Raw genomic sequence first — 18,469 nt, 5'->3', positions numbered from 1 at the left:
TGGCCAAGATGTTAATGTGGAAATCTTGTCTGGATCCGTCTCCACTCCGTCCTTGAAACTACATGTCCAAGGTAGCGAACAGATGTCTGAAAGAAAACACACTTTTCAACTGACAGCTTCAATCCAAATTCTCTCAAGCGTTGAAGAACTTTCTTCAACCGAATTCGTGCTCCTCTAGAGTTGGTGCAAACACTATTAAATCGTCAATGAAAACAAGCACTTCTTTTAAATTCATGTCTCCCATGCACCGCTCCATGAGGCGTTGAAAGGTGCTAGGAGCATTGGTTACACCTTGAGGCATGCGGTTAAATTCATAAAATCCAAGTGGACAGACAAATGCAGTTTTATTTTTGTCTGATTCATTCATCTCAATTTGGTAGTAACCAGATTTTAAATCCAAAGTGGAGAACCATGTTGAGCCAGACAGTGCTGAAAATGTGTCCTCCAACTTTGGCAAAGCATATCCATCCCTGATGGTCTGTTCATTCAACTTCCTGTAATCAATACAGAGCACAGCACCATTTTTCTTCCACTACAACTATGGGGAAGCAAAAGGTGAGTTGGATTCACGTATAACACCAGACTGCAACAGTTCTTGAATGTGTTTACGTACAGCATCCACATCTAGGGGGTGAATGGGTCTTGGTCGCTGTTTAAAAGCAGTGGGATCCGACAGCTTGATCTCATGCTTGACCTTATCTGTACGACCAAAATCAAGATCATGCTTTGAAAAAACATCTGACATACTGTCGAGCATGATTGTTATACGTTGCTTCCATTCAGTTGAGAGCGGAGAGTCTCCAAAATTGTAGTTCAACTTAGTTGGATTTAGCTCTGAACTATGGGAAGGTTGATGCACACTCTGTTCTTTATAAAGTATGGTTTGGATTGTACTGACTTCAGCGATAGCGGCTCTAACTGGAATCACAATGTCATGGTCAGATTCATTAGTGATCACCACTGGCAGAGAAGCAGGCTGTACAGGAGGTAGATCAAAAAGGCTTGATTTTACCATTAAACCACCAGGTAGAGAAAAGGAGGTTGGATGCTGAATAATTACTTCTTTTTCACCTTGCAGTAATGGGCATATAAGAAGAGCATCCAACACAGCAGTTCTCTGAGCAGGAACAACCTGGGGGATAGATGACTGCATTTTTAGAATGCCATGATAGTCATCAGTTGTTAGTTTGTGCCTTATCTCCAAAATTTTATGCACTGCTCTATATCCAAAAGGCACAGGATGGAACTCAGACTGTGACTGACAGCACTGGTTATACACAACATCCAAAGTGTTGGTGCCAATCAGAACAGGGGGTTGGGATGATCGCAGGTCTGGAACAACCAAGGCCAAGGTGTTTATGTCCATCTCTTCTCCTGTGAACTCAGAGGGAAATGTCAAACAGAGTTCCACATATCCAATATAAGGCACCCTCTGACCATTTGCACCTTCTACCTCCAAAAGATCATTTATGGGTTTTATTTTATGATCCGATAGATGGGTGTTATAGAAGGAATGTGAAATTGTGGTGACTTGGGAACCTGTGTCTAAGAGGCAATGAAAATTGATCCCTTTAATCTTCACCTCGCCAGTACTCCTTGTGCCCACTAACCCTTTAGGTAATGGAAAATAAGAAGATGAGTCTTGAATGGGGGGACATTCATTGGTTGCAGCTCCCACTTGTCCCTCAGTAAGAACTGCTTCTAGTTTGATGATTTACTTTTCTCCCAGGACTGCTGTTTGTGTTTAAGCTGGCGTTTTCTTCAACCAAGCTGGAATTTGGCTGACTGGAACAGTTGGGAGCAATGTGACCATCCTGTCCACACTTAAAGCAGAACCAGGGCTTTGGCCTACTACTAGTTTGGCCAGATTTTAGTTTCTGTTTTTTCAGCTGATTTTCTGGTTTAACAGAATTAGAGTCCTTAGACAGCAAAGCTGACATTTGACTCTGCAGCTTCAGCATTTGCTTTCTCAAGTCTTCAATAGCACCCGAGTCTGATGGATGGCCACATGAACATGCACTAGTAGTGTGAGCTTGTACATTGACACGATGCTTGACTGATGGAATATGTTTTTTCATTAACATCTCTTTTGCCAACTGCCTATCTTCTTCTGTTCTAAGTGTTAATAAAAGCTCAGAGAAAGGAGGTGGTTGATCTTTTTTCTTTTCTAGTCGCAGTTTGTTTATCATACTATTATCCCAGCAACCTCTACAAAATTGTTTTAACAAATATTTGTCCATTTCAGTGGCTGGAATCCCACCACGCTTCACCACTGTGCTGAGAGCCAATTGGAGTCTCTGCAGATAAGAAGAAGGTCGTTCCCCATGGTCCTGAAGTGTGTTTAAAAATTTTGCAAACAATTCTTCTCCATCCTCAACAGTAGCATATGCAGAATCGAGTACCTGCAAAAATGTGGCAGGCAGGGCATCAGGCCCCAAACCCTTCACTAGGTCAGCAGCTGGAGGGAGTAAACCTTCCAAAATGCGCCTTGTAACATGTAAGGGTGCATGACTTGGATCTGCATTTAAAAGTTCTATTTGAGACCTCCAGGATTCATAATCTGCCTCATGCTGAGGTTTTGGAAGTCTTCCTGAAAAGGTACGTAGTCTGAATGAAGACAGAGGTTGAAGATTTACATCATCTCTCAATGTGTTCCACAACAACCCTTTGGACCTCAGAAGGATTCAGATCATTCCCCGAAAGGAAAATTCTCGGCCCCACATTTGTAGTTGGATTTGGTTGAGTTTGTGGTCCTTGCTGGTAGGTGGTGGACTGATCTGATTGATTTGAGGGAAGAGTAGGTGGCGGAGTCTGACTAGACTCTCTTTCAGTGTTAAGTACTTCAACAATATCCTCCTCCTCATCATCCCCTTCATCATCTTTATCAGGCTTCCCTCCACTAGCTGCTATTCCTAAATGAGCACTTATTTGTTCAAAAACTCCTTTCAAAACATCATCAAATGATTGTCCACTCTGCTGGGAAATACGTTTCAGTTCATGAAGGTAATCGGGAGGTAAGGTTGTGTCCACTGTGGCTGTGGCAGGGCACTCTCTTGAAAGTAATTTAACAACAAATATAACATCTTCTGTAACCTGAGATGGATAAACGTATGGCAAAAGCGATTTTAGCTTTTCCAAATCTGCAGAATTACTGAATTCAACGGCCAGGTTTTTATAAAATGGATTCTCACGTGCAGTAACAGTAAAAACCTTAATTCCACCATAACCACGTAAATAATTGATGATCTCATCATCTGCTTGAGTGTTCGTTACACCACTAATGATGACAGAATTTGCAACATTGATACCAATTTGGTCAAAGAAATCCATATTTCAATACAAACCACAAAACACATCCACCAAAACATTCACAGTATCAGGCTCCTGGCTAGCTCGCCAACAATGTAACAGTTATGGGCTAGGCAGCTAACTGCGGCTACCAAAGCAGCATCAGAAGAGTGTTCTTTTAGGAGCCCGAGGTGTGGAGAAAACAGGAGGCAGTGTTTTTAGTTTTGGTGAATATATATTAAGTGATTTGAATAAAACAACAATTACAACAACACAATGAGACAAGACAATTGACCCAGAATAAATTAATTGCAAAATCATTAAGTTCAGAGTTCTTTTCCTTAGCTCGCCATCTTCAAATCCTGATGAGGATCTGATCCAACCGGAAAAAAAAAACCCGACCTAAAAGGTCAGAAAATCCATTAAGCATTTTATCAAAATAACAATTATGTACAAACATAATACCAAAAAAAAATAATTCAATTTAAACATTTAGTTTGTGCAAATTAAACGTAACAATTAGATTTCTAATAATTAGACAAACATTTCAATAATTAGGTTAAATTAACCATAATTTAAATAAAGTAAAACAAAAAATATCAATCATGATTCAAGTTAATCAATTCAAAGTTAAAGTCAAAGTCAAAGTCAAAGTGCACTTCCAAAATATCAATCAAGGAAAATAATAAATTACTTCTCAAATACTCAAGCAGAGTGAGGGAAAGAAAAAAATAAGTAAATACCTAAGTTTATTAGCAATATCATATTTAAGTGTAGCTACATTCTGTTCTGATAAATTTTATTTTAAACTTCATTGCCTCAGCATCAATCTAACGTGTCAGAACATACACAAAATTCAGCAACAGATTACCTTATCAAGAGAGTGGGCACGCCCAGCCACAATCAGCTGTGCCAGAACCCCGGCGACATCCAGGTAACACCGCCAATAATTCTAATAAAACAACGCTCCAATGAGCAATCAACCCAAAGTTTCACATGTAAAAGCAACACTGCTTTCAGATAATAAACTCACCAGGCAATCAAATCAGTGGGCTTAAAGATTTTGATGACTCCGTGAAGAAGACGCCAACAACAAGCCACAACCACAGTGGAAACAGGTGAGGATCTTTAAACTGCGCGCTGGAGGCGTGGCTTTAAATAAGCTAGCGGAGTTTGGGGCAAACAGGAAGTGGGCCCGCAAAAATAAAAGTCCATTACTAATTGCAGGTTACACAACCTTGACTGTTTATTGTTAAAAATTATTAATCCAAAGCATACATTCCTGGCTCAGGTCCCAAGAGAGGTTATTAGAGAGTTTGGATTGGTGTGAAGATTTTGTTTAACGGTTGTGGAGACTTTGTGATTTCTTGATGTTTTTACCCAATAAGTAAATATTGGAGTTTATTCACATCCTAAATATCTGCGTAAAATGCTATATTTATTTCAAATAAAAAGTTTAGGACAAGTTCTTATTAAAAGACTGAATGTAAACTTTATTACAAAAGAGGAAGGGATTACTGAACATATAGTTACCAGAGTGGTTCCCCGTTATGCTAAAGTGGAATATATTAACAATTTTTTTTTCTGAGAGTACTGCACTGCTGTGTTTTATAATGATTTTGGGGAGAGGAGCATTCTGATGTCAGTGTAGTGGAACGGCATGTAGCTCCTACTGGTTATGCCTGCTGTCAAGTCCAGAGGTGCTGTAGCAGTTTAATGAGCTGGCTCACAGTTGGACAGAAGACACTGCAGTGTGTCATATAAAGAAGGGAGGGAATAAGTTGAGACAACATAACTTTTTGCGGGAAGAAAAAAGTAGTTTAGAGAACAATCTGCAACTCGGCATATTGTGCTCTATTTATATCACAACTTATGATCGCTGATAGGTTTGGAGCTCGAAATCATTGCTATTCGTTCTACATGCAGTCTCAAAAAATTGAGGTTGCTAGCATTGGCCAGACTATGTCCGCTGACTGTAGATCTACCGTGTGGGAATGTTGAAAATCCCCTCTGTAATGTTTTTGCTTACAAGAAAATCTTACAGAGTAAGAACAGGGAAAGTTATGTCAAAAGTAATATGGCTGTAGTCAGAATGAATCAGAGCCTCAGCTAGCTAAAGATGCTACAATCCGTTAACATTGCTAATGCTACTATACAAATTCCAAAAATAATCTTAACTGGTTATAAACTAGATCTTTTATAATGCACCAGACTCTCAGCTAGCTAAGAATGCTAATACGCAATCTGCTAAAATAGCTAATTCTACCATACTAATTCTTGCGATAACCTTACTGGGTGAACGCTAGATTAGTCAGAATACATCATAATGCATCAGACACTCAGCTAGCTAAGGATGCCAATGCTAGAATTACTAATACTAATGTACTAATACTAGCGATAATCTAAGTAGCTGTAAACTGTATTCGTCAAAATGCCTCATAATGCATTAGACACCCAGTTAGCTTAGCATTTTTTTTTCAAAAATCAACTATTAGCAAATTTTCAGGTGGTAAATTACACAGCTAATAAGTAAAATGTAACTAAAAGATTGATAGCTTTCAAAGGTTCTTGCAATTTCAAGATATTGAGTGAGTCAGTGGCACAAAAGATCTAAAAGTCTTTTTTTCATAGGTTTTTGTCAACGATCCAATTTGTACTCGTTTAACTGAGATGGATACCTGGCGGTCCAAATGTATCTCGCTCTGTATTGCCGCTCTCTGCGTTTATTGAGGGTAAACTCTCTGGTGTTTCACTCCGGCTACAGAAACTCACTTAGAGAGAGGTGCTAAGAGGCCCCAGAGGGTTCGGGAACACATGCAGAGAGCAGCCACACATATTCAGGCGCGCGTACCAAAAAGGAGAACAAGACCTCACAAAATCCTCATTTGCATGCAGCGGAAGAGATGCGCTCCCTGCAAAGATGCTAAAAACAGCCACATGCTCCTACCTCTTACTCTGCGCTTCACAGCAAAACCTGTCAGTGGCGGAGGAGACGAGAGTCAGGGAGGCCGCGAGTCAAGATGGGCCCCGATTAATTAGGCAGCTCTCCTTCTCTGGAGAAGATGATAACGACTGCTGCAGTGACCCTCGGCCACGGCGGGCAGCTTTGGAGAAGCGGTCGAGGAGAGCTGGAGTGGTCGGTGGGTGGGAGTTTGGTTTCACAGGTTAAGAATCTCTTAAAAGCTCCAGTGGTTCAGCCTAACAAGCTAAAAAAGACTAGAACAGAGCAAAAGGCAGCTTGAAAGGATGGTGGAGGGGTCCCCTTTTTGGGATAGTAAACATGAGAGGCGGGTAGTCTACTCAAGTAAGAGTAAAAGTCTTTAAAAGTCTATTCAAGTACTGAGTAACTTGTCAAATTATCAATCATTTAATATTTAAAAATTACCCAATCAGATGGACCAAAATATAAAGTTAAGTGGAAATTTTAACAATAACTCATATAACTAACCAAAAAATAACAAAATCAGGCAAATAAGATGTTTCCAAATTGGTTTCTTTCCTTCTAAAATTGGTTTCTTTCCTCTGTTTCTCGTTAGTCTTTGGTTAAAACATGTTTGTTTTTCATTCAGTTGGTAGAGAATAAAAAATTTCACTCAAGTAAGAGTAGCAATACTGCATAATACAATTACTCAATTACACAAAAAGTAAAGTGTAGTAAAAGTTCTCCAAAAAGTAATTCTTTTCAGAAAAGTTACTCAAGTAAATCTAATTGAGTAAATATAACTAGTTACTACCCAACTCTGGTAAAAGTTTGTCGCAGGTCCAGTAGGTTGACTTCATGACAGACACAATCAGGTTCACTATATTTATTATAACAAGAGGAAATCAAGTTGGTGGTTAACATCAGTCCAGCAGCTTCTGCCCCTAAACATTAAATAAAATACAATAAATAACGATAAACAAACTACAGCACAATATCTCCCTATCAGCTGTTAGCAGTTGTAAAATTAAACACAACTAAAATGGATAACATTAACAATAACAACAGTTATTAATAATATTAATAACAATTATTGATGATATTAATAACTGTTATTAATAGGCATTAATAACAGATATTAATAATAAGGATTTTTAACTGTTATTGGTAATAATAACAGTTAAAAATATTAACAAAACATGGCAAAATCACTCGTTAAACACTGTGTGTTTAAATTTGTCTAAGATATATGATAAAATAAAATACTTGTAAAGAAAACAGTTACAAACAGCAACAGAAAGAAAAGGGGAGGAGCTGACAGTTACTGGTTGCTATGGTAACCACCAACCGCCAGGAGCAACGCAACAGAACTTAATACACCAGTAAATGTCTGGAGAAGCAACCTCTTAACTAAACAAGGCAGATTTGAAGAATAAAGAAACAAATGTTGACAAACTTCACATCTATGATATTAAAATAAAATTTGTGAAATTTTGGGGATTTTGGTTGCCAAAAATCACACCAACAAATTTGGGAGTCATTAATGTCAAAAGATGTTCACTTTTATTTAAAGATTTTTACGTATTGAATACAGAGACAGATGTTTATTAATATTTTAGCAGTTTGTTGATGGGTTTTATCAATACATCCTGGCACAGCCGGTTCTTTGAAAACGGCCTGAAATGAAAATGAATGTAACATTCTTGTTAGAAGCATAATGCTAACTCTGTGGAACTGGGCTTTTAATTGAGTTATATGTTAGATTTCTGTGCTCCTTATGGAGAATGCTATATAGCCACTAACCCCTTTCTTTTAAATCAATATCTGAAACTCTTAAGTAATATAAAAGCAACATCCATTGTCTGGACTTTTCTACTTCTGAAGCATGGGAAGATACCGATGCAAACTGGCTAAGAGCCCAGTAAAAAATGCCACTATTTCATGACAAGTGACTCTCCCTCCCCCCCTTCCTCCCCCTTGGCTTCCATTTTTGCTGACTTGGCGCTTCCCGGTCAGCCATTAACCACAGTCCCTGTGTCAGAGCGTGGTTTGGGAGCCAGATAAGCAGATATTAGCCATCAGCAGAATGGCCCCTGGGGGGCGGGGGGAGCCTTGGCTGGGCATCAGTGGGCAATGAAGGGCAGAAACTGGTGAGGACATCCGAGGCCGTCGCCAAGCGAGGTCAGGAAGGAGAACCGATTACATGTCATTCTGCCGCTGCCGCTGCAGTAATCTGGCTTTAAAAATACATATAGCTGTAAGTATTACGAGATTTAATCAAATTGGGACCCAGAAACTGAGGGTTTTCTTTGTGAAGCAAACATTACGGTTTATTTATAGGTTAATAGGAGAAGTGGAGTCTGATTTGTATCAATGGAACCAAAGAGAAATGGCATTCTCTTCATTTACCAAAATAAAAGTCTGACAGTAAAGGAGGTGAAATATCATACCTAAATAAATACAATGTTGAAATTATTGGTCTTTTTCTTTCTCTTTCTTTTTTCCTTTGGGTGTTTTTTTTCTTTGTTTTTCTCTGTCTTTGGTTCTTTTTTTCTTTCTCTGGTTCTTTCTTTTTCTTTTGTGGTTCCTTTCTGTCTTTGGTCCTTTTTTAGTTCTTTCTTTATTTGACTCTTTCTTTTTTGTTCTTTCTTTCTCTTCTTTGAAAATTCCTAAAAATACACAATCATGTTTGATATCTGCAAGTAAATGGGTCAAATTAAGATCCATTCAATAATTTACAATATTAGTCCATTTATTTCAGAAACGTTGTCACCAACTGAAACAGTTTATGTAGATTAATTAGACACATATGGGAATGTGGGCTTAATGAAAATTATATTTAATTCTCACTTAAGCAAGACTAATCTGGACATATTTTCTAATTGAATGCATGATTATATTTACTTAAAGGTCTTAAAATTTAAGTTAAATTTCTCAATATGGCACCTCATTACTGTTTTTCTGTTGTACGGAGCAACATACGTTTCATAAAAGTAGCAAAATTATTTTCTTTCGTAAGCAAGGGGGAAGTGAAGTAGCTTTTCTTCAGTTAGCTTATAGACAGCAACAGGTGGAGGAGGGGTTTCTGCATCACTTTATTCTCCATTCAGCTGGAGACCTTCTCTAGATTTTCATTAAATACATTTTAAACCACATAAACACAAAGTTTTATTGGTTTTGAAACCAACTTTTAACTTTTAAAACCTTGCTATACCTAACCGAACCATTCCTGCTGCAGGAGAGCAGCAGAATGCTAATAGGGCTGGTAAACAAAGTGATTTACTGTGTGTGCATTTATTGGTTAAAAGAGCAGTGCATCTTTGAGACTACAGAAATATGTTAGAAGACGCTGTAATACTATTAGGATCACACTGCGTACAGTGTTGTTTAATTTGCATAGAAATTGGTACCAGGGGTCCGTGGTGGATGTTGTTTATGTAGCGTAAATAATAAAGGATCAAGGTGGAAGACTTGGCAGCGCCGCTTTGTATTTCCTTCAGGTCCTCAGATCTTTGTACAATATTGGGGATATAAAACCTTTTTGTTCAGGTGTACAAAATAAGTACTCCAAGGAAATCTTCCAGCAAAGTTCAAGTAATTTCTTTACAAATGTAAAATTTCCTGGAGAAGCTTGTTGTAACTTTTGAATCTTTTGTCACACTACTAACAAAAGCTTTGATAATTAATTTATTGAAATGGGATCAACAAAAAGCAGGATGATAATTATTCATGGTTTTTAAAATGCTTTATAAATATTTATTACTCTTTATGCTCCTCTAATCTGGAACAAACTTTTAGAAAACTGGAAAGCTGCTGAAACACTGAGTACTTCTATAGGGCTAAAACCTTGTTTAGAACCACCTTTGATTACTTGTAAATGAAGTTAATGTGTAATCTTGATGATTTTGATGATGGAATTTGAGACAATATAACATTTCTTTCTTTCTTGTTTCATTATGTTTTTATGGTGTAAAACTTCAAACTGCCTTGTTTCCGATTTGATTTGACTCACTATATTAAATTACATTTTTATTTTGTCGGTCACAAATTGGGAAGTTTTTGGAGCCGCTGGCTTAGTCAAATCCCTGACCTGAATCTAGCTGAGAACCAGAAACATGAGTGGAAATTCATGCAAAATTCACAGAATTTAAGATAAAAAGATCAGTCTCCATATCAAGATAATTATAGTTAACTAAGACGAATTAGCAAAAACTGAAACTGAGAAAACATTTTCTCTAACTGAAATAAGAAAAAACAGTAAGTAAAAGGGAAAAACTGGAACTAACTGGGACTATATTGTGTGTTTATGAAAATAAATAAAACAAAATTGACGGTATAAACGTTGTATCCTTAATTTTTGTGTTTCTGAATCTACTTATTAGGCTTTCAAACTGATGAGAAATTGATTTTATTTTCCACACAAGCAGTTTATGTCAGCTGTCGACTGACTTAAAATGGCGACAGCAAAAGTTTGTTGTTCATCCACGATTGATAAAATCTTTTTTGAAAGTTGTATCTTAAGTTGAGTATTCATTACCCAGTCAATGTAAACATAACGACAACACAATACTTTTTCTATTCCGCACCTAAAAAATGACCCAAAGTATGAAGAAACAGAAAAACTAAACAATATTTAACTAATAAAAACTGAGTTAGACAAAAACTAAGCAATATATGCAAGACTCAGATGTGTAAGACTGATAGAGAAACACTCCCAGAAAGACATTTTTGGTAAAACAAAATGAAAAGTTTGTATCATATTCTGTCCCCTCCTAACCAAAGCTCAATTATCAACTAGTTTCTGTTGTTTCGTCTCGCAAAATCTCCAGACGAAACATTGAATTTTGCGTTTGCGAAATGACAGAATGTGGAAAAGTTCAACGCCTGAACGCGGCAGCGCTGTGGAAAAACACTGTACATCCAGCACATGCACATTTGTAGGCTTAAAGTTTATAGAAACAATTTGTTTGAAAATAAGAACTCAAGCTGAACAAAAACCTTTTGCCGCAGTAAATTTATTTCTCCGGCCAAAGTCAGCGCTGCAGGATTAAATAAGTTCAGCGCTGCGGTCAGCTCTCTGGGAACCATGTTGCTCTGCGCGTCTCTTCCCCTCCGTCTTCTCCTCTCTGGTGGTTGGATGTTCGAACCAAAAACCAAACTAAAAAAACCCCTCAAACAAAGAAGCTAAATATTCCACTAACAGTATTGATTCATCAGCGCACCCTCCACACAGATAAATAAACACTGACTCATGGATATGCACACATCAAACAGCCGCTGAAGTACAAAACACACTGCAGGAATGGACCGCTGTCGCACAGAAACGATTCATTTAAATCACCACCGTCCCAACGCTGCACTTTTAATAGACCTCTGCCTCTTTACGGCTCTCCACATCTTAAACCCATCAATCCGCCGCTCCGCTTCTCTTCCCTCGCTGCGTGTTTCTCTGTCATATCTGATGGGAGCGGTGACGCAGCCTCCCTCTGTCCCTCTCATCTGTGTTTGCCCACTTTATCTCCGTCCTTTCACAACCAACTCCTTTCATGTCACCACAGGTCCCTCTATTTTTTTGTTGTTGTTTTGTTCTCTTGTTATTTCTTTCTTCTTCATTTCCCTCCTTTGCTAAGAGAGCTTGTGCCAGTGCAGCGGTGGTGCATGTGGAGAGGGATTAGACGAAGGAAAAGAGAGGCAGAGCCGAGCAGAAAGTGAGTCAGAGGCAGAAGCCAAGGACAGCAAACAAAAAGAGACGGATCGACTCGGAGGCTGTAAATGAGCTTTCTGGAGGGATGAATTGAATGAGGACAGATTCTCTGCAACCCATTGAGCAACGAAGAAATCGACGTGGAGATCAAATTTCTGCTGTTTCAATGAACGGCTCACAAACTTTCATTAATGACGTGCAGGAAGCAAAGAGGGTCTTCAGAAATGATCCATTAAAGTAAATATTACCTTTGATAGTCCATGTTTATTTCCAATTAGTAGAAACAAAAACATGAAGGACATATTGATGTCTCATACATTTTTTTAACCAGTGCAACAGAAATTGATTTACTTTTTACTTTTTAGTCAGATTTAATTAAACTCCAGTCTGTTTGTCCAGAAAGTCCAGTTTGTTTGGAGGAATCAAACGAGGTGAACTCTGAGCCGCCTAACAACCTCGATCTCGTTTGATTAAAAGTGAACTTTGCCGCAGTTTGAATTCGGATGTGAACGCCTAGCAGATCAGAGATCACTCCAAAAGCAGGAAGTGGACTACAATGGAGGGCATTCTGGGTAAATAAAACCAAAACAAAATACTCTAGTGGAAGAAATGGCTTCTGGTCTTCTGGTCATTCTGGTCATTTTTGTCTACATTTTATGAAGAAGGAAGTCGTGCTCAGTGTCTTCTGAGGTTTTTCCGTCATTTTTTCCCTGCGTAATAGCAATACGCTTCTGTAGTATCTCGGTATATCTTAACAAAAATCTATTTTTATTTTTTATGTGTTGCTTCTATTCATCTCTGCACGCACCTGGATGCTTAATTTCCCCCGATGTTATTCACATCGCCCAGAGAAAAAACTAATTTTCATAGAAAATCAGCTTGTAGCTCCTCAGCTACCGACAGTCAGAAAGGGACATTTGGTTTATGACTTATCGATCCAAGAAGTTGGAGTCAGTCGCAGTGCGCTTCATGCTTCAGGGGTAAATGGAAAAGGCTTCATGGCGTGTTGCTCTGGCTTTCTTTATCTGCACTTATATCGTGCCGGCGAGTTAACAAAAACACCTGGGCTAATAGAGATCTTTGTGTCCTTCGGAAGTCAAGGTGAAGAGCGGCAACGGCAGAGAAAGGCGTGGGTGTGTGATGCGTGACTGTGCAGCTGAAAGAACGAATCTGTTCATTTTCTAATTATATGGGATAAAAAAAAAAGAACATTTGGGTTACATAAATCATTTCTCGGAAAGCCTGTTAATTTTCCCACATTTGTTAACTAAATGCATTTGTAAGATTTGCAGCAGAGTTGACGGTTGCTGCACCCAAACAGGTTTTTCTGCCACTTTTCTGTGATTTATTGAGTTGGACAATCAATGTTTATAGAAACAAGACATTCAATAATTTAACAAATGTGTCCCTGGGTTGCTTGGTCGGACACTGGTGTTTGATGGCACTCCATTTTGTGACTGTGTTGGTCACTCTGGTGCAGAGAGATCTGATCCTGAAGTGTTGATTGCTGTTGAAATCAGAACTGCAGGTGGAATATTGAATATAGACTGGCATTGCCACTGGTGTTTCATTTTGAGATCTCTTTGTTTTAAGAAACCAACCATTCATATGTTTGGACTGTGGGTGTAAAATGGAGAGAACCCGTCCAAGTATGAGAAGAAAATGTAAAATTCATGCAGAAAGATTGGGATTCAAACCCTTTCACTCTCTATTTGCTTCATCCAGAGAGTTTGGACCCGACCTGTAATGATTCGACAGCCTTGATTATTACATCCTCATTTAGGCAATTTATCAAAATTTTCTTTTATCAAGTTTTTTATTCAGTTAATCGTCAGAATACTTGATAGGTTGATTACTAAAATAATTGTTTAGTTTGAGAGATGACTGCCTTGTGGAGGAGTGGACTCTGTTGAAGTTTTAAATTTCACCAACTGCTGACATTTGTGTCTATTTTCCTACATTTCACTTACATTCAGAAAAAACAAAAAAACCCAGCGACAAATACTCTGTTGACACATTTTTACCACGGGCTCTGTGGGCCAGTCAGACCAGCGCACCGTTTCACGCCGCTGAGCAGATCTGAAATTAGCTGCGAGTGAATAAAACGGGATAAATGAGAGGGAAAGAAGTGTGGCCACACAGAGCCAGAGTCGGTTTGCTCACCTGGCCGGGATGTCGGCGGTTCTGTTCTGGGACGCATCAGGTCCTGACCAATAACCCCGGCACACCTGCTCTCTGCCTCCCTCGTTTCCCCTCCAAGCAGCTGCCAAGCCCATAATAACACTCCCCCATAACAGCCATCTTTTCTGTTTTTTTTTTCCCTCTTCCTGACCCCGTCGTGACCCCTCGGGTTTGTTTTTTCACCAGCTCATCCATCTTACATCGAATAAACTTTACACGACCTTGGGATAAATATTAAAATCTCCCACTTCTGTCGCCTCAGTTCTTAAAAGTTGGCAAACAAACCAGAATTATGAATATGAAAGTGAGAGACTCTCCAGCATTGTGCGGTCTCCACAGACCTAATTGAAGTTTGATGATTTAATCATTAACCAGTAAAGTAGAGACACATTTGTGATGCGCCAGTCATGTCACTGGTTGTCCTCTACTGGAAATTACAGCTAAATCCACAAGAGACAGTAAAACGCTTAGAAGAAAAATATAACTTGGATAGTTTATTGCTGTTTTTTTTTTTTTTTTTTTTGGTTAGAATAATAAATAGAAATGTTATTTTAACACTGGAGCTGTAAGTTTTACTTACTTTCATTAAAACTGACTTTTCAGTCAATTTGGTAGCCCAAGCTAATTTCAGTATTCAGATGAAACTCTGGTTTGCTATGGACATAATTATGACTATTTCAGGTCCCTATTAAGCCTAGAAAAATATATTATTATCATTTATATGTGTATTTCCTGTTTTGGCTTTTAATAGCCTCGTAATCCTCACTGTTTTTAAGCTAGGTAGCTTTAGCGTAGCGAAAACAAGACAACAGACAGGTTTTACTCTTAAATTATATTATGTATTTGTCAGTAAACTACAGCATGTGCTCTAGACTTTTAAGTTAGCATGCTAGTGTTATTGCTAATGCTAATCTTATGCTAATCAGAGTTTTTATGTCTAAAAAGAGACTCAGAAAGACAAAATCTTTCACTGCATGCACACTGCAAAGCAAAAATAAACCAGAACAGATATAAGCTAAAGAAGTTAAAAACTGCTTAGAGAAAAGAAAACATTTAAAAAGTTAGCATAAACTACAATTGTTTTGGGAGAATCGTTAACCTAGCACTGCTTTAGCAATGCTCAGAATATTTTTTAATGTTATTCCTCTAATGTTAGAGGATCAATTCAGTTTATCATTTTCTAAAAGCCCTTCGTTTTGGAAAACTATTAAAAACTATTATTCAATTATTATTTTAATGCCTACCTTATTTTTCTTAGAAATTTTAGAAAAAGAACCATGAAATAAATGCTTTTTAGCTGGATCTTTGGTGGATAAATACTGTTTTGTGTGGACCTTGTTGAGTTTTGACTGCAGTATCATTTTGTTGCACTTCTCCAAAAATAAATCCCAGTAATGAGTATTATGCCAACACTTCCTGTTGTGGAGTTGATTGCTTTCGCTTATATTTAGCATGTTCCTTTCTCTATTAAAAGCCAAAACCACCTGCTGCTGGTGCGAGAAGTCATAAAAATTAGCTCTCTGCTACAATTTGTACTCACTTTTTTTAGTTGAAGAGATTTTCTTTTATCCCGGTTGACTATTTTAGAAGTCATTAATCAAGGGTGATAGGGCTTGGCCGTTTGTGAATGATCGGTTTGGACAGGCTGGAGAAAAAAGCAAAGGCCATTTTAAGTACTGTATTACAAAACCTGTCCATCACACACTCTGAGACACACACTTCCTCTCAGTCAGAGTCCGAGTTTTGAGGCGAACTGTGAAGCCGGAGTGATACTGTGTGCACAGAGGTGGTTTAGCAGTAAGAGTGGCTCTCCTCTCTTTATTAAAGGGATGGACAGAGGTGTAGAGGACGTCAGCAGAGGAGAGGGACTCGGCCAGATAGACACCTAAAATAGTCCAGAATCGACAGCCTTTGTGAAAAACAGGCTTTTGCAAAGTCACACTTGCCTCAAGCAAAACATCTGAAGTCTCCTGGAATAATAGATTCACCATGCACTCTTTTCTTTCTCAGCATGCCTTTTTTCCCCCTCACTAGAAAGAGCCGCAGCAAAGAGAGACGTTATTTTCTCCGCATTTTTTTTTTTTTGTCCACGTTTTGTCGTCTTCTACATACAAAAAAAACAACAACATACAAACGCTTTTGTTGCATTGACAGCATAATGTTGATTTGACAAAATCTGCTTTTAGGAAGCCAAATAACACAAAATGAGACACTTGGTGCAAATGATGGATTTACATGTTATTCTTCTTGGGAAACAAAGCATAAACATTTAAAAAAAACTTATAGTATGATGAATATAGTGACCTGACAGTGACATTTTCACTTCAGTAACCCCTAAATCACCAAAAAGAAATCTAAATATTGGTGCTGTTAGTTTTTACGTCAGCGTTGAACTTCTCCCTTTTACAGCAAAGTGAACACTTTCAGATATCACATGATATATTCTGTATTTTTAAAATAAATGTTGATTTAATGATATATAAACGTTTTTTGTTTATTTATCTCTGGAAAACTGGCTTGTTAGTTTCCCGGCAACCAACTAAGCCTGTCAAAATAACCAATTAATTGCATGATAAATTAAAACAAGCTCAATAATGTTTTATTTTATTTATGTTTGTTTTTTTCGTCTCTCTCTTCCTACCAAAGACAGGACAACAAAAGTCTTCAGTCTTGTGCATTGGCATTCGGTTTCCATTTTATTTGTTGTTTCAGTTGATTAGTTTAGTTTTTTTATTTTTGATAAGCAAAATTTCTTCCAGTTCCAGTGTTAAAAGTTTCATTGGAAATTAAAGTTTATTGATTTTTGAGAGTAAGATTTGAAATAGATCTGTAGCAATAGATGTATTCATACAAAACCGTTACTGTATGATGTCTACTGACGGATAAAATAAATCAGTCTGAATATTTTGTCTCATCTATAGATGAGACACTTGAGTTTACATGCAAAAATCTCACGCTACGCAGATGATGATGTGATGTTACATTTTTGTGAGTAATTCTCTTTTTGAAGTTAAAAATGAAAAGCAAAACATGATTCTGCTACGGTGAAAGATTATTTTCCCAAATCTTTCATATTTATAAGTTTCATATATGTATGTTTCTCATGGATGACTTTTAGTACCGCTGTCATAATTATACAAGTCATGCTTACAGATGTGAGTTACTAAGCTGACAAGAAACTCTCACTATCATCTTGATTTTAAAAAGCTGTAATTTTGTTTATTACAAGTCAACAAATTAGAGACAAAAAGTAAACACACATTCTGCAAGAATCGTCATAATTACCTGCTTACACGCTGATGAATAAACAAACCCAATCTCTATTTCTGTCCCTTGACTCCAATCCCTCCCTCTCAGCAATCCCCGGTGCAGCCAGCTACTTCGTGCTCGGGGAGCAAAATCAAAATCAAAGTGCTCTGTGAAATATGGCTCGGATTCGTTATTAGGTAAAGCCTTTGTTTTTCATGGCAGGATGGAGGATTTAAGCTTTCTTATCGGAGAGCGTACAGATTAGCCAAATGGGAAGCAGCAGCCGCCGCCGCCGCCGCCACATCGCGCCGCTTTTCAAGTTGTCAGATACCAAAGCTGGGTGTGTAGAGAGAAGTGGATAAACATTTCATCACATCCTCTCTCAGGGTTTGGTAAAATGTTGGAAGAAGAAAAGAGAAATTAGGTGTAAATAATGAGCTCTTGACTTTAATTTCCTGTCATGTTGGGAGGTTTTTAATTCAAATAAAAAAAAAGTTTCTTTTTTTTTTTTTGTCCAAATCCTCTTCCAGCGTTTCGCTTCATTGGTCAGGTGTAGTGGAAAAGGAGTTGCTCATGCGTGCTAAAGGGGATAAAAGCTGCTCTTGGAGACATCTATTTCTAATTTTTTAGTATATAGTTACATTATTCGTGTGCATAAGGCAAAGCAAAACGAAAAAAAAAAACCTTTGAAGCCCAACCGCGCGTGCACTTGGACATGCAACAAACACGCAGTGCCTCTGCGAAGGGTACGGCGAGTGCATGGCCGCGCTGTCCTGTCATCTTTTATTCAGCAGGCCACTGTGCGTCTATTTTCAGCTCTGCACCACTCCGCAGAATGAGCTGCTTTCTAGCAAAGAGAATGGGCTCATTTCAGTAAAACGTTCCCCTTCACTTCCCTTCCTACTCCTACAGATGAAAACATCTGCATCTGTGCAAATTGCACATCGGCTGCATATTCATGGCCACCGTTGTTGTCGTTGCCGCCGCGTCTTGTCCCAAAGCTGCGGCTCCGTTCAACTTCTGACAGCAGGGCGGCGAAGTAATTTAAATACTGCTCCTCTCTACACCGATTTGTCTGTAAAGAAGCAGCTGATATGCTGTGTTTAATGGCATTTGGAGACTGGCAG

General features: G+C 38.2%; 1 protein-coding gene and 1 long non-coding RNA gene across 5 annotated transcripts in view; one reads left to right on the top strand and one right to left on the bottom strand.

Annotated features, from left to right (window-relative positions):
- nlgn2a (neuroligin 2a) overlaps positions 1 to 18,469 on the top strand; it is a 240,973-nt gene that overhangs the window by 32,061 nt on the left and 190,443 nt on the right. The gene's annotated exons all lie outside the window — the stretch shown is intronic.
- On the bottom strand, positions 549 to 4,539 carry LOC122820019. Its single transcript, XR_006368712.1, has 3 exons — positions 4,322 to 4,539; positions 4,160 to 4,240; positions 549 to 3,690 (listed from the first exon to the last, which is right to left on the bottom strand). It is a non-coding gene; the product is annotated as an uncharacterized LOC122820019 (long non-coding RNA).

This window comes from Gambusia affinis, linkage group LG18 (assembly GCF_019740435.1).
Source record: "Gambusia affinis linkage group LG18, SWU_Gaff_1.0, whole genome shotgun sequence".
NCBI lineage: Eukaryota > Metazoa > Chordata > Actinopteri > Cyprinodontiformes > Poeciliidae > Gambusia > Gambusia affinis.
This window is presented reverse-complemented; position numbering and strand designations above follow the sequence as displayed.